This window comes from Brachyhypopomus gauderio, chromosome 2, assembly GCF_052324685.1.
Source record: "Brachyhypopomus gauderio isolate BG-103 chromosome 2, BGAUD_0.2, whole genome shotgun sequence".
In the NCBI taxonomy this organism is placed as follows: Eukaryota; Metazoa; Chordata; class Actinopteri; order Gymnotiformes; family Hypopomidae; genus Brachyhypopomus; species Brachyhypopomus gauderio.
Genome location: NC_135212.1, coordinates 31,444,661 through 31,461,128, shown reverse-complemented (window position 1 = coordinate 31,461,128; position 16,468 = coordinate 31,444,661).

Sequence of the window (16,468 nt, the reverse complement as noted above, 5' to 3'; positions counted from 1 at the left end):
TATAATTGACTTTTTGAATTATTGCACCTTTACTCCTCCTCCCGTGTCTAGACTATCTCACGCGTGTATTGTCTGATAGCCCATCTAGTGGGTGCATCTGACTTCTCTTCATACACGTTACATCCATTTTGTGGCGAGCCAGCCAGGAGGAGTAGGTGGATTAAAATAAGTTATACCTAAATCTATTTTTTGTATTTTTTTCCATTTGGTTTGCTGTATTTCTTTATCCAAGTGTATTGAAACAAAACAATTAAGTTGTAGATATGGATTTTGAATCAGAATATGGTATGGACATAAAGAAGTGTATTTATGTTGAAGGTATTGCTGCATCTGATACAGACGAGCAGATTTCTGACTTCTGTTCAACCTTTGGGCCAATAAGCAAAGTATTGAGGGTAAGGCAAACGGGTCAGAGTTCTGGTGTTAAAGCTTTAGTGGAATTTCAATCTGAAGATTCGATTACCAACTTGGCTCCTATCCTTCCCTGTTTCTACCCCAGTTCTGATAATTCTAATATTATGTGGCGTGTAGATGTAGTTTGTAAAGTGAATCCGACTCCATTGAAAGCCACCCTTTTAGGGTCTTCAGTCTACCTTAGTCACAGCTCTGGGAGTGAAACATTCTGATGATGGCAGAACACCCTTATTGTCCAGAACACGCCCTGAAGCGAAGCAGCAAAATACTGCAGACATTCTCAACCCTCCGGAAGTTCAGAAAATGATCGTGGAACATGTGATCAAGAATGATGGCTCCAACACACAAAGCCAAAGCTCAAAATGGCTTTGTCCTTTTTCAGGTAGGCTCCCAAAGCCTCCAAATGAGGTTGATTTTGAAACATGGTCCCTCCATGTTGAGCTCATGATGCAAGATAATCTTACTATTGACATTCAAAGAAGAAAGATTATAGAAAGTCTGCTCCCACCTGCTTCTGACTTAGTCAGACAATTGGGCCCATATGCAACCCCCAGTGAGTATGTCAAACTTCTTGAATCTGCTTACGGACTAGTTGAGGATGGAGAAGAGATTTTTGCATGTTTCCTAAGTACACATCAGAATGCAGGAGAAAAAGCCTCTGAGTTCCTGCAGCGATTGCAAGTGCTGTTGACCGCAGCTATACAAAGAGGTGGAGTAACAGACAAAGATGCTAGCAGACAATTAATTAGGCAATTTCGACGGGGATGTTGGGATCAGTCCCTAATCATTGCATTAGAGTTAGAACTCAAATCAGATAGCCCTCCTAAATTCTCTGAATTTTTGTTGAAGTTGCGAACAGAGGAAGACAGGAGAGCTGCAAAGTTTGATCGTATGCAACGCCATTTAGGAAGTACAAAAACCATGTCATCTATAAATGCGCATCTTATGCCTGGCGCAACTCCCAACTGTGAATCGAATACTGATGCTCTCCAGACTTACATCACACAGACAGAGGACTTAAGAAAACAGGTAGCTGATCTAAAAATGCAACTCTCTAAGAAGAGAGAACAACGGAAACAGAAAAATGCAATTAATACATCCCTACAGACTGAGATCTCCCCATCTAGAGTAACTGAAGCTCAAGTCCAGCATATTACACCCAAGCCATGACCAAAAGCATGGTTTTGCTTTAAATGTGGGAATGATGGACATATAGCACGGGATTGTGCAAATCCAGCTAACAAGTTTTTAGTGGACCAAAAGTACAAGGAGTTAAAAGAACGTCAGGATGAATGGCAAAGTAGACATGGCCATTTAAACAGGAAGGGGTCGCAGTGGAGGGACTGACTGCACCCAATAAAGTAAAATGTCCCACGTTCATCCAAAATTCAGAAACAGCCATATGTGAAGGTTCTACAAATAAGCTAGATAATAGTAAACTTCCAAGAGGCTTAGTAGGACCAAAGTATACTATCACAGTGACTGTAGAGGGGATCCAGTGCAATAGCTTAATCGATTCGGGGTCCCAGGTGACGACCATTTCAAAATCTTTTCATGGAAACCACCTTGCACATCTGCCCATCTTTCCCATACAAGACCTTTTAGATCTTGAAGGTGCTGGTGGCCAGGAAGTTCCCTATCTGGGATACATTCATGTCTTGGTTAATCTCCCAGAGACTGTTATAGGAACACCAGCAGGAGTTGACACACTTGCACTTGTTGTTCCTGACCATACTGTAGATCAAATATGCACATTCCGTTACTCATAGGCACTAATGTATTGGACCCTCTGTACGAAAAATATGCATTAACCCTGGGTGACCAAGAAGCCCACAAGTCATGAATCTGCTTTAGCCAGATATATGTATCACAGGTTTAAGATAAATCAGAGAGATGGCATGGTTGGCAAAGAAGCTAAAAAGCAGGAAGTTTATTACTGTTCCTGCAGGACAAAGAGCAGTTTTAGATGGGTATACAAGAAACATCCCAGTAGTTCAATGCAGATATCAGAACCTTGCAAGATTAATTTACACTTTTCTGATTCACCTCTATCAGAGGAGTGGAAAGAGAGGGTTAGCAAGAATCTCAACTCATTTTCAGATGTTTTTGCATTAGATGACATTGATTATGGTCATACCACTGAAGTTAAGCACAGAATCAGATTGTCTAACCCAACTCCATTCAAGCAACGACCACGGCCAATCCATCCCTCTGACTACGAGGCTGTCAGACTTCACTTGAAAGAGCTGCAAGACGCTAACATCATTCGAGAATCAGAGAGCCCATTTGCTTCACCTATTGTTGTGGTGAAGAAGAAGAATGGTGCCATCAGGTTGTGTGTAGACTATCGCAAATTAAACAACCAAACAATAAAGGATGCTTATGCACTGCCTAACATAGAGGAAGTTTTTTCAGCTTTAACTGGTTCCAAATGGTTTTCCATTATGGATCTGAAGTCTGGATATTATCAGGTGGAAGTGGAAGAGCAGGATAAGAGTAAAACTGCGTTTGTGACACCAATGGGTTCTGGGAGTTTAATCGAATGCCACAAGGGGTTACAAATGCTCCCAGTACCTTTCAACGAGTTATGGAGAAGTGTATGGGAGCTATGAATTTGAGTGAAGTATTAGTTTTCCTTGATGATCTCATTGTTTTTTCTGCCACACTTGAGGAACATGAGGAACGGCTCCTAAAAGTATTAAATAGACTCAAAGAATTCGGCTTAAAACTCTCACCTGAAAAATGTCAATTCTTCAGAAAGTCTGTCAAATACCTTGGGCATGTTGTGTCCGAAAGAGGAGTTGAGACAGACCCCGATAAGGTTTCAGCCCTTACCAATTGGCCTAGGCCAAACAACATCAAGAAACTCAAGTCCTTCCTTGGCTTTGCCGGATATTACCGGCGGTTTATAAAAGATTATTCCAAACTTGCAAGACCTCTGAATGACTTAACTGCCGGTCACACACCACCAAAGAGAAAGTCATTTAACAACACTAAGACTTCCACCAGCACAGACTTCAAGAAACCATTTGATGAGAAATGGACACCTGCTTGTGTGGAAACTTTTAAGACTCTTATTCAAAGACTCACCACAGCTCCAGTTCTTGGATTTGCAGATCCCAGAAAGCCATTTGTTGTCCACACTGATGCCAGTTTGCCTGGCCTTGGTGCAGCTTTATATCAGGAGCAAGAGGGCAACCTAAGGGTGATAGCCTATGCGAGCAGAGGACTCTCACGCTGTGAACGGAGATATCCTGCACATAAACAAGAGTTCCTGTCCCTCAAATGGGCTGTCACAGAGAAGTTCTTTGATTACTTGTATGGTGGGAGATTTACAGTGGTGACATACAACAATCCACTGACTTATATACTAACATCTGCTAAACTTGATGCAGCAGGGCACCACTGGTTAGCTGCACTCTCCAGCTTTAACTTTAACATCCAGTATAGAGCTGGCAAAAAGAACCAAGATGCAGATGGACTTTCACGGCGTCCACATGCACAAAACACTAATGTACCTGATATCACGTCACGAGATGAAGACGATCGGATTAAAAGGTTCATCACTAAATTCTTACAGGATGACAAAGATCCTGATTTCCCTGCTGAGGCTGTGAAAGCAGTGTGTCAGAGGCATGAGCTTAACCACACATCTGATGAAAAGTCAGCACTACAGCTACTTGCGCCAGTGGAATGCCTAGCTATTGAAACATCTGCATTACCTGATGTATTTTGCCATCCAGAAATGCACAGATCAAGTACCCTGCCAAGAATGTCACTTGAAGATTGGGCTCGAGAACAGAGACATGACCCGGTCGTAAACCGTGTGATTGACATTGTAAAAACAGGGACACGTCTCTCTTACAGAAGGAGACAACGTGAGAGCCCAGAGGTTCAGCTGATGCTGAGAGCATTGGGCCAGTTAGTTTTAACCAATGATGTTCTATACAGGAAGCGTTTTCATCATGATGGCTACTGTTATCAGCTGGTGCTTCCAACTAACTTCAGACATCAGGCCCTTGAACAACTTCATGATGCCATGGGGCACATGGGTGCTGAAAGGACATTAGACCTGATTCGTGGTCGGTTCTTTTGGCCCCGTATGGCTCTGGATGTCAATGAAAAGATCAGAACCTGTGAAAGATGTGTGCGAAGAAAAGCATGAGTTGAAAAGAGTGCTCCTCTAGTAAATATCAAAACCAGTCGTCCCTTGGAATTAGTCTGTATGGACTACCTTTCACTTGAACCGGACAGAAAAGGCACAAAGAATATATTGGTCATAACGGATCATTTCACCAAATATGCAGTTGCAGTCCCAACTGCTGATCAGAAGGCAAAGACTGTGGCTAAGGCACTCTGGAATAATTTTTTCATTCATTACGGATTCCCAGAGCGTTTGCACAGCGACCAAGGTCGCGATTTCGAATCAACTTTAATTAAAGAACTATGCTTGCTGCTTAGTATAAAGAAGACTAGAACTACGCCATATCATCCACGTGACAATCCCGTGGAACGGTTCAATCAAACTCTCCTTGAGTTGTTGGGAACACTTGAAGAAGGAGACAAAGCAAGGTGGAAAGACTTTGTGCAACCTCTTGTACACGCGTACAATTGCACGAAAAATGATACTACGGGTTTTTCTCCTTATCAGCTTATGTTCGGCCGGCAGCCACGTCTTCCCATAGACATAGCTTTTGGTCTACACCCAGAGCACAGTAAAGTATCCCATTCTGAGTATGTCAAAAACTTAACAGAAAGTCTGACAGAAAGCTATCGGCTAGCTATTGAACATAGCCAGAAGCAGGCCTTACAAAATAAAAGGAGGTTTGACAGCAAAGTGAGAGTCCTTGCAAGGAATGTTGGCTTGAGAGGGAAACACAAGATTGCAGATCAATGGAGTGAAACCATATACAATGTGGTTAAGCAAATACCAGATTCACCCGTCTATGTTGTTGTTCCCGAGAATACAGATGGGCCTGAGAGAGTTCTTCATCGAGATTTGCTTTTACCTTGTGGGTTTTTGCCATCTGAGTATGGAGAAGTAAATCCTGTCAACTCAAAACCCAAAGTTGTACCAAAACAATCGCAGGTCCCTGATTATTTGAAAGACATGCAGACAAATCAAACATCCCGAGACTCCATTTTGGAGGATGCTGGATTAATGAAAACTCCAACTCCGAAGAATCACCCCAGTCTGTTTCCCATGGAGAAAATATACTGGAACCATCGACAAATGAAACTAAAAGTTCACATTCATTTTCATTCAATCCTGAGGCTGTAGTTTTCCAACCTACATTAACGTCGGGGAATGAACATGATGAGCAACCATCCACTGCTACAGCTGATGGTGACTTACCTGGTGCATCCGTAGATGTTTCAACTGAACATGATGGTCCCCATGAAGTGACAGAAATTGTTACGGACGCTACGGATTTAACAGGCAGTGGACAGGACCACAAAGAGTTAGGACAAACTAGTGATGGAACAGCGCTAAGAAGGTCATCCAGAGAAAGAGTGGCTCCGAGGAAGCTCACTTACCCCACTTTGGGGAACCCATTAGTGACTGTTATGCACTACATTTTACAGGGATTAGACGAGGCACTCAATGAAACTTCTACATTTGATCCCATGGCGATCAACTCTTTTTCACTCTAACATAGTGCTGTGTGCAACATGCAAGGATGCATGCTGATTTAGGGGGGGAGGATGTAACCCGCCTAAGTTAAACACACGGATTATTTTCATTTTTTAAATATCATGATGCAGTACTAGTTTCAACCAGTAGGCCTATGGGTTCACTATCGCTATATTTCCCAGTCCCACCAGGATTTCGCGGGCCTTTTTTGTGATTGTTGCGAGCTAAAATGTTTGATGTTGCGGGTGTTTTTCAAAAAAATTGCGATGGAAGTTCCGGTGTGTTTTTGCTTTTTTGTGAGTACATTGCAATAGGGAGTAAATGTTGTATGCTTTCCTCTATTTAGTAGTCCATTTTAATTATCTATTTACCTATTTATTCAGGGTTGCCAACGCTTGGAGTGAGATTTGAACCTGGAGGGGGTGGCGGGGTTAGCGAACGTAACTTTGACATATGTGCTCTCAGTGGCGGACTTAGCAATTTGGGGGCTCAAGGCGAAATTAGCTAGGGGGCCCATCAACATTAATATGCGAGAAATAAGTTAGCTAGTCAGGGGGCCCCTACAGTGGGCTGTAGTGGGAGGGGCCCAAGGCAGTTGCCTAGCCACGCCGCTATGCAAAGACCGCCTCTGTGTGCTCTATGTGGTATGAAATAGTTTGGGCAGGAATGATCCCTCTCAAGATTTTGTATGCCCTGCCCCCTGAAACACAGGTGTTGGGACAGAGAATGCACAATGATCCCTCTCACTTTCTTGAAATGATCACTTGAAGTGCAACAGCTCGGTGGCAGAAATGGATTTTCCGTCTCTTAAAAGACAATGAAAAATCACTTGGAGTGGATGGGCTGGTGCTAGAAATGTTAAACTTGTTGGAAATACATGTATGAACGATTGTTTCGTTTCACGTTTTATTGTTTCACATCGTTGTGAAACAATAAAACACTGAAAACAAAAAAAAACCAGTTTATCCCTGCTTTCATGTAGTGTACCGGGATACTGCTTTTCCCGATCTTTTTGATCTTATTTCAGTTAGAATGTTTAGCGCGGGGTCGGCGCTTCAAAGGAAGCGTAAAATACGTATGAAACACATATAAAATGGGCTAGTCATTGTCTGGTTTGCCTTGTGAAAATCACACAACACGTATGCCTACTACAAATACAACGTTTATTCTTTAGTGCGAAGAAGTAAGCATGAAATGTGTTTGAAACACATAAAATGGGCTAGTCAGTGTCTGGTTTGCCTTGTGAAAATCGCACAACACGTATGCCTACAACGAGCACATTATTGTAGTTTATTCTTTAGTGCGATGAAGTAAGCATACAATGCGTATGAAACACATAAAATTGGCTAGTCAGTGTCTGGTTTGCCTTGTGAAAATCGCACAGCACGTACGCCTACTACAAATACAACGTTTATTCTTTATCGCGAAGATTTATTTCAGTTAGAATGTTTAGCAAGATTCAAACCAAGAGATTAATTCCTATTCATCATAGGAATAATTACCTTCGCGCTATAAAAAAAAGATAGTTTCACGGGTTGTAACTTTTGAATTGCTTCTTGAAGCTGTGATATACAGATGAGCTGGTTTTCTGTGGAAAGGAGAGCGGGGGTCTGCGCGGTTTGCCTGTGAAACTCCTCGTACTTTTAGCCATATTAGTGTTTGACCTGCTGCCTCAGTGCTCCGCATTTGCATAATAAAAGGATGGCTAATTGCTGGCAAGAAGGAGGTGTGATGTCCTGGAGATCCTGAAATTTCAGTCTTGCTAGTGTTAAACACACACGCAATGACACTCGGACAAAGACGAGCACAAGACACTGCGCGAACGCACATTAAATAGGTGAACACACTGACCCTCGTGACTCTCGAGACAAGGCACATGTGTAACAAACGAACACGCTCACAAACAACCCACACCCACGGAAGTACATACATGGACATAACGACACGCAGACAACGTAGCGGCGCGCCCACAGGGAAGGGTCCGGAGCTGTTCCGTAACACTGAGGTGCTCTGAATTTTATTTATTTATTTATTTTTTTTAAATAATAAAAGAAATACTGTGGCCTAACATTTCTTAGTTGTACTTACTTTATTTTTCTAAGGCAATCGGTTTCCTAAATTCTAATGAGTAAACAGGACTCTTTTTGTAAAGTTACATAAACTTTGGTAATAAAAGTAGCACCACTTAGAAATTACAAGTTAGTGTTACTATGCTATTTAAAGTCTCTACAACTCAACTAAACTGAGTAAATACAACTGGTACATTTAAGTAGTAGTAGACATTAAGTAAACATAACTTGAAAATAACAGTTATATTTACTTAACTTTTTCAGTGCAACCAGTTTCCTCAATTTCTTTAAGTAAGATCAACTTATCACATTTTACAGTGTAAAAGTGGTTCAGTGCATTATGGATTGTGGCGGTGGCCAAAGGCAGGGGCCTTGGGACATAGAACATATCCTCTATGGCTGGGAAGGAACCTGAGCTGGTGTGCGAGGCTGAGGGCACACCTCGACACATTTTTTGGGTTCTGGAACTAATCCTCTCGGGAGAGGCTGGACTTTATACTTTTCTGGAGTTGCCCAGGGTGAAAGGCGGAGGAATGGAGTGGGCTTATTCATACCTCACCGGCTCGCTGCCTGTGTGTTGGGGTTTTCCCCAGTAGACAAGAGGGTTGCTTCTGTGTGCCTTTGGGTTGGGGAACGGGCTCTGACTGTTGTTTGTGCTTATGTAAGAACCCAGCCTTCTTGGAGTCCTTGGAGGGGATACTGGAAGGTGCCCCTTCTGGGGATCCCATTGTTCAGCTGTGGGACAATGCTCCACTGCTGCGGAGTGTTTTTTGCCTACTTTTTCCTATCTGTTTGTTTACATTTGATATAACTACTAATCTCTTCTCTTTGTTCTCTACATGCTCCCCTTAGGTGACATCATACGGAAACATGGTCTACATTTCCACTGCTATGCCGATGATATTCAGCTTTATATTTTCACCAAATCAGTCTCCACTATAACTCTAGCCACACTGTCAAATTGCCTTACTGAAATAAAATTATGGATGGAAACCAACTTTCTCAAATTAAACTGTGATAAATCTGACATGGTCGTAATAGGTCCCAAATCCCTCACAAAAAACATACAAGACATCTGCCTGACCATAGACAACTCTACACTGTACCCTTCCTTACACATCCGTAATCTTGGTGTTATTTTTGACAGTCATTTATCATTTGAACAGCATGTAAAGCAAGTCACTAAAACTGCTTTTTTTCATTTAAAAAATATTGCTCGCCTTCGTCCATCACTCAATTTCTCTGCTGCTGAAACTCTGATCCATGCTTTTATCACATCACGAATTGACTATTGTAATAGCATTCTCTATGGTACACCAAACAAAATCCTAAATAAACTTCAGTACATTCAGAACTCAGCTGCACGTCTTCTCACCCAGTCACGCTCCCGTGAACACATCACACCTGTTCTTCAACAACTACACTGGCTCCCTGTCACACAACATATTCAATATAAAATTCTTTTATTTACTTATAAAGCTCTCCATAATCAGGCACCTCCCTACATCACTGATCTGCTCCATCACTATACTCCCTCTCGGTCGCTTCGCTCCTCTGATGCAAACCTTTTGTCCATACCTTATAGGACCAAACGTACCTGGGGTGATAGGGCCTTTTCAGTGACTGCACCCACTCTATGGAACTCTCTCCCCAAACACGTCCGTGATTCTTCTGATCTTTCCACTTTTAAATCTCTTTTAAAAACTCACCTCTTCAGATCCGCTTTTAATTTATGATGCTACACATTTATCTTCTTCTTATTTGTTTTATCTAGTACTAATTATCTTTGTTTCTTATAATGTTGTTCTATATTGTAATGTATTGTAGTCATTATGCTGCTTGTAATTTTGTACTGTAAAGCGTCTTTGAGTGTCCTGAAAAGCGCTATACCAAATAAAATGTATTATTATTATTAATCCTTTCTGGAAATATTTACTCATAACTCCGGCTACAACAACCTCCACAAGCCATCAAAAGACGTTTTCGACTCTCAAAAAACATCTTAACAGAAGCTAAGTATCTTAGTATTTCTTCATGTCTGAGTTGCTTGTTGCTTGTGCTGAGTGTGCCATGTATAGCTACTCTTCTTCCCTCAATAGTGATGATTTTATTTGTGATAAGTGTAGATTAATTATTAGCATAACGGATAAGATTTAGCTTTTAGAGGATCAACTTAAATTCGGCTTCAAGTTTAATTCTTTTGAATGTCTCATCCTCACTGTATCAAATGTATCAAATTTCACAACCAACAAAGCATCGCAGTCGTTAATTACTATTTACCGTCCCCCTGGTTCATACTCTGAATTCTTGCAGGAGTTTTCAGACTTCCTGTCTCATGTAGTGCTATAAGGTGCGATAAGGTGATTATAGTTGGTGATTTTAACATCCATTTTGAAAATCTATGTGACTCTTTTAGCATAAATTTTCAAGCAATTCTTGATTCAATGGGTATCACTCATTTGGTCTTATGCTCGTCTTTGTCTGAGACACTCACATTAGTGTGTTTATGTTAGATGTGCGCTGTCTGCGCTATTTTTCACATAGTAAAAAAACCGAATATATATATATATATATATATATATATATATATATATATATATATATATATATATATATATATATATATATATATAGTCACCGTGAGGGGGCCGGGTCGCCACCGGAGGGCGCGCATCACGGCCAGCAGCCGATCCCAGTACACACCCCTGAGCACGCAACCACTCCCTCCATCACATTCTCCTGAGTACTGAAACACCTGTACACAATTATGTTGCTCTTTTTAAGCTCGCAGGTCGTCCGGTCCAGTGCTGCACATTGTCTTAAGAGCCTTACTGGACCATCCACGCACTGTTCATCAAGCTGCTGCTGTCCTTATACGCAGAGAGTAATCTAGTTTGCATTGTTTGTTTTTTGTTGCCGCATTATGGAGAATAAACCCCCGTTCATTCCACCTGCGTCTCAGGCTGCCTCTGTCTTGACGCCTTCGGCGTCACAATATATATATATAATAAACTTGTATAGGAAGTAAACTTGTATACATGCAACTCAAAGTGCTATACAGAATAAATTAAAAAAAAAAACATTAAAAGGAGGCAAAGATAAAAAGACAAAGGAAAATATTAAGAAATTAAAGATGAAAAAGGAAACAACACAATAAAATAATGTAATAAAGTGAATAAAGTAAATAAGATAGAACAGATTTAGGGTTGCTTAACTAAAACTAAAAGCTAAAAGCAGATCTAAACAGGAAGGTTTTGAGACTTTGACATGTGCAGGGATGAAATGCCTCTGAGCTCTTCAGGAAGAGAGTTCCAGAGCTTTGGGCCATAGTGGCTAAAAGCCCCCTCGCCAATCTCTAATCGGCTTTTAGGAATCACCAGTAGATTACTGTTTGAAGACCTGAGAGACCTGACTGGAACATATCTTTGTTTTTTTATGGCCTACCTCCACCCCCCAATCTTTGGAGGACAACTTTGTTTTTATGTACAGATCAAATGACAATTATAACAATTCTGTATAATATAGTGATAACAATATGCAAAGTGATAATTATTGGGGTTAGGTGGACCAAGAAAAGATGGGAAGAGAAAGAATAAAAAGGAAAAAGACAGAAGGGCAGGGAGAAAAAAAAGCAACCAGCTCAAATGACCACTGCAAAGAAGACCAGAAAGTGTACCCAAGACATATAGTACAAATGAGTGTGATGTATGTGTATGTGTGAGTGTGTGTTTATGTCAGTGCAAAATAGGATAAATGTACGGAATGTACTTACCAGCAAGGGTAGAAAGCTGCGACATTCCCCCAGAGGCCAGAGGTAGGCAGAGAAAGACCCGGGAATCCCACCCGCCCACGGCCCCCCCCAGGAGCTGTGGAGTAGATGTCTGCGCGGGACTGATTTTTTTATCCCGCTCCCGCTTGTTTTAGTCCCGCTCCCGCCAAAAAAATCGCTTGTTTTAATCCCACTCCCGCCCGCTCCTGCTTGTTTTAGTCCCGCTCCCGCCCGCTCCAGCCAAAACATCGCTTGTTTTAATCCCACCCCCGCCCGCAATCCTAATATGAATTGAATTAATTAAATTTAGTATTTGAAATTTTCTTATGTATTTATTAAAACAGCAATATAGCGATGGATCGCGCTGCCCCATTTCTTACCACAGTCCAAACACATTCCGTCAGGTGACGTACACCAATATTTTCTGACATCTATCACAACAAGCAAATGGCAGACAATTTCCATCTCCATTAATTACAATGGAATATGACTTCCATACATCAGACTTTCCTGTAGTTGGCTTAATTGTGGTGTATTTGCCTGTTTTAATTTAATTTTCCACAGCTGAAACTGGTTGACCGTCTACAGCAGGGGTACTCAACTCTGGATTTGGACCCGAACGCAGTCCTGTCCGGACCCAATCTCATTCCTGATTAACTGGATACGGACCCCCCCCCCGGTAGGTGAGTACCCCTGGTCTACAGTCTCTGCCATTTCGGTATCAAAATGACAAAATGACGCACACTTCATGTTCACGTGATCAGTTGTTTAGCCAATATTTTGAATTAGTTTATTGCTTACTTATTGAATGATTAGTTGTTTTCGTCCTGTTCCTTATGCATGGAAATCATTGAGTTGTTATTATTATAATTTTTCGACATGTATATGTGTTCCAGCTCCCGCATCGCCTGGACTAATTAAACTCCCGCTCCCGCCAATAACAATTAAATTCTGTCACGTGCCGCAAAATATTCTGACGGGTCCCGCGAGACTACCACGGGAGTGCACACCTCTACTGTGGAGTCCCAGGGCCGCACTTCCCAGTGACCCCCACATGCCCGCCACCGCTGGCGGGAAAGGGAGACCCCGGACAGCACCCCCCCCCCCCCCCCCCCAGCTATGGAGCGCAGGTTCAGGGGAACCAGAGGAAACAGACATTCCACACATTCGACCACACCCATATACATTCTTGCGCACATACAGTGGGGAAAATAAGTATTTAGTCAGTCACCAATTGTGCAAGTTCTCCCACTTAAAAAGATGAGAGAGGCCTGTAATTGACATCATAGGTAGACCTCAACTATGAGAGACAAAATGTGAAAAAAAATTTGAGAAAATCATTTTGTCTGACTTTTAAAGAATTTATTTGCAAATAATGGTGGAAAATAAGTATTTGGTCAATAACAAAAGTTAATCTCAATACTTTGTTGTATATCCTCTGTTGGCAATGACAGAGGTCAAACGTTTTCTGTAAGTCTTCACAAGGTTGGCACACACTGTTGCTGGTATGTTGGCCCATTCCTCCATGCAGATCTCCTCACGTTTCATCTTCATTGCCCTTGCTGATGGAAGAAGGTTTGCACCCAAAATCTCACAATACATGGCCCCATTCATTCTTTCATGTACACGGACCAGTCGTCCTGGTCCCTTTGCAGAGAAACAGCCCCAAAGCATGATGTTGCCACCCCCATGCTTGACAGTTGGTATGGTGTTCTTTGGATGCAACTCAGCATTCACTGTCCTCCAAACACGACGAGTTGTGTTTTTACCAAATAGTTCTACTTTGGTTTCATCTGACCATATGACATTCTCCCAATACTCTTCTGGAACATCCAAATGCTCTCTAGCAAACTTCAGACGTGCCTGGCTTAAGCAGGGGGACACGTCTGGCACTGCAAGATCTGAGTCCCTGGCGTCGTAGTGTGTTGCTGATGGTAGCCTTTGTAACGTTGGTCCCAGCTTTCTGCAGGTCATTCATTAGATCCCCCCTTGTGGTTCTGGGATTTTTCCTCACCGTTCTTGTGATCATTTTGACCCCACGGGCTGAGATCTTGTGTGGAGCCCCAGATCGAGGGAGATTAGTAGTGGTCTTGTAGGTCTTCCATTTTCTGATTATTGCTCCCACAGTAGATTTCTTCACACCAAGCTGCTTGCCTATTGCAGATTCAGTCTTCCCAGCCTACAATTTGGTTACTGGTGTCCTCCGACAGCTCTTTCGTCTTCACCATAGTGGAGTTTGGAGTGTGACTGAGGTTGTGGGCAGGTGTCTTTTATACTGTTAACGACTTCAAATAGGTGCCATTAATACAGGTAATGAGTGGGGGAAAGAGGAGCCTCTTAAAAAAGAAGTTACAGGTCTGTGACAGCCAGAAATCTTGCTTGTTTGTAGGTGACCAAATACTTATTTTCCACCATTATTTGCAAATAAATTCTTTAAAAGTCAGACAAAATGATTTTCTCAATTTTTTTCACATTTTGTCTCTCATAGTGGAGGTCTACCTATGATGTCAATTACAGGCCTCTCTCATCTTTTTAAGTGGGAGAACTTGCACAATTGGTGACTGACTAAATACTTATTTTCCCCACTGTATACACACCCCCAAATGTACCCACACCCCAATATATACACACATACCCATATATTTCCCCCCAACACGTACTCATTCATCTACCCACACAAAAAGAGACAAGGACAAAGACACACATTCATCCAAACTAACACCCTCCATGGCGGGGGCAAACGGCTGGACCAGCAAGGATCGGTAGCAGTTCCAGGATGCCACCAGCCCAGCCCCGCGCTAGCGACCCACCTCCGCCCGGCAGGGAGCAGGAAATGGGTGAAGGAAGGCATTCCCACCCCTCCACCCCCAGTGCTGTGTTGTGTGTAGGTGTTGGTGTATATGCATGTATGTTAGTGTAGTTAAAATTGAGGGGACAGGTGCTGGGACAAACGTGGGCAAAGCCCCGGGCCACTGGTCAGTGTTTGTCCACACCTTCCCCTGAAAGGCCCTCAGTGTCTAAAGTGCAGTAAAAACTGATGGACAGACAGTGGTGAGGAGACGGGTGAGACCATGGCAGCAGGCCCACCTCGTCAACCTCTGGGTAACATGCCTGCCCCCCAGGATGCTAAATGTACAAGGACTGTGTGTGTGTGTGTGTGTGTGTGTGTGTATGTATGTGTGGGGGGTGGGTGGGTGGGAATGCTTAGGTCCAGAGGAAATGGTCCTCTGGAAGAGGAGAGCCAGCTTGCTAGCTGGCTCATTGAGCACCGAGCTTCACTGTTCCCCCGGCTCGAGGCAGGGAGTGGTCGACCCGGGGAGACTAGGGGGGCACCCCACTTCGTCACCGCATCCAAGCCCAGACCCCCACCACCCCCACCGTAGAGAGTAGCCGGTCCAGACATCCACATGCACCTAAACACATATTCTCTTTCACACACGTATACATCCACACACATTCATCCCATATGTACACCCACATACATTCATCTCTTATAAACATCTCCACACACATATACACCCACACATGTTTGTCCCATATACACATCACACCTATGTAAGCACCCACAACCATACCAATTGCACAGTGATCAAACGACAACAGACATCAACAGGATTGAAGACATGCTGGTCAGAGTCTGGAACCCAGCGCCCCCGGCCTAACCTGATGACCTGACCTGACGCCCCGACACAAGGCCGACCAACCCACCCCACCCAGCGGTGCGCCCGCAGCGGCGCAGGTCCCCCAACGCGGGCAGGGCCCCAACATGGGGTCGGGTGGCCCCAGGCACCGGGCCCTGGGTCCCGCCACCTAGCCCCGCAGGGGAGGCCAGCCACCCCACCAAGGGCCAGCACCTGATCCGCCCGCACCCCCGGCTCCACACCCCAGAGCCCAGAGGCAGCGCTACCCAAGCCCCCCCCACCACCGCCAGCCAGAGTAAACACACAAACATCCCAGGTCGGCAGCCCCGGCCCTCCAGCCCAGAAAGTGGCCGGCACGAGCAGTCCCCCCGGAGTCGACCCCCAGCCACCAACCGGCCACCCGGGAGCTGAAGCCTCAGCCAACCACCCCGACTAGCTAATGGAACTGATCAGTGGGAACCAAAGAGAATTAAATTCCTCTGGAACATATCTAACCATCATTTCACTGAGGTAAAGATAAGCAAGACCATGAAGACATTTAAAAACCATCACTAGAACCTTAAAATCTATTCTAAAGCTGACAGGTAACCAGTGCAGTGAGTGAACTGCAGGTGTAATATAATCTTTCTGTGACGCTCGTAGGAAGGAGGCACGACGAGCGTCGCAAGGTGCAACAGAGAACGTTTTATTGGACGAAACAGACGTGTAAGCTCCGAGCGTAGAGCGAGCACAACACACACTCACACTGGCACGGAACTTTAGACAAAGACGAGCACAAGACACTGCGCGAGCGCACATTAAATAGGTGATTAACACAGACCCTCGTGATCTCGAGACAAGGCACAGGTGAGACTACGAACACGCTCACAAACAACCCACACCCACGGAACTACTAATATGGACATAACAGCACGCAGACGACATGATGACACGCCCACAG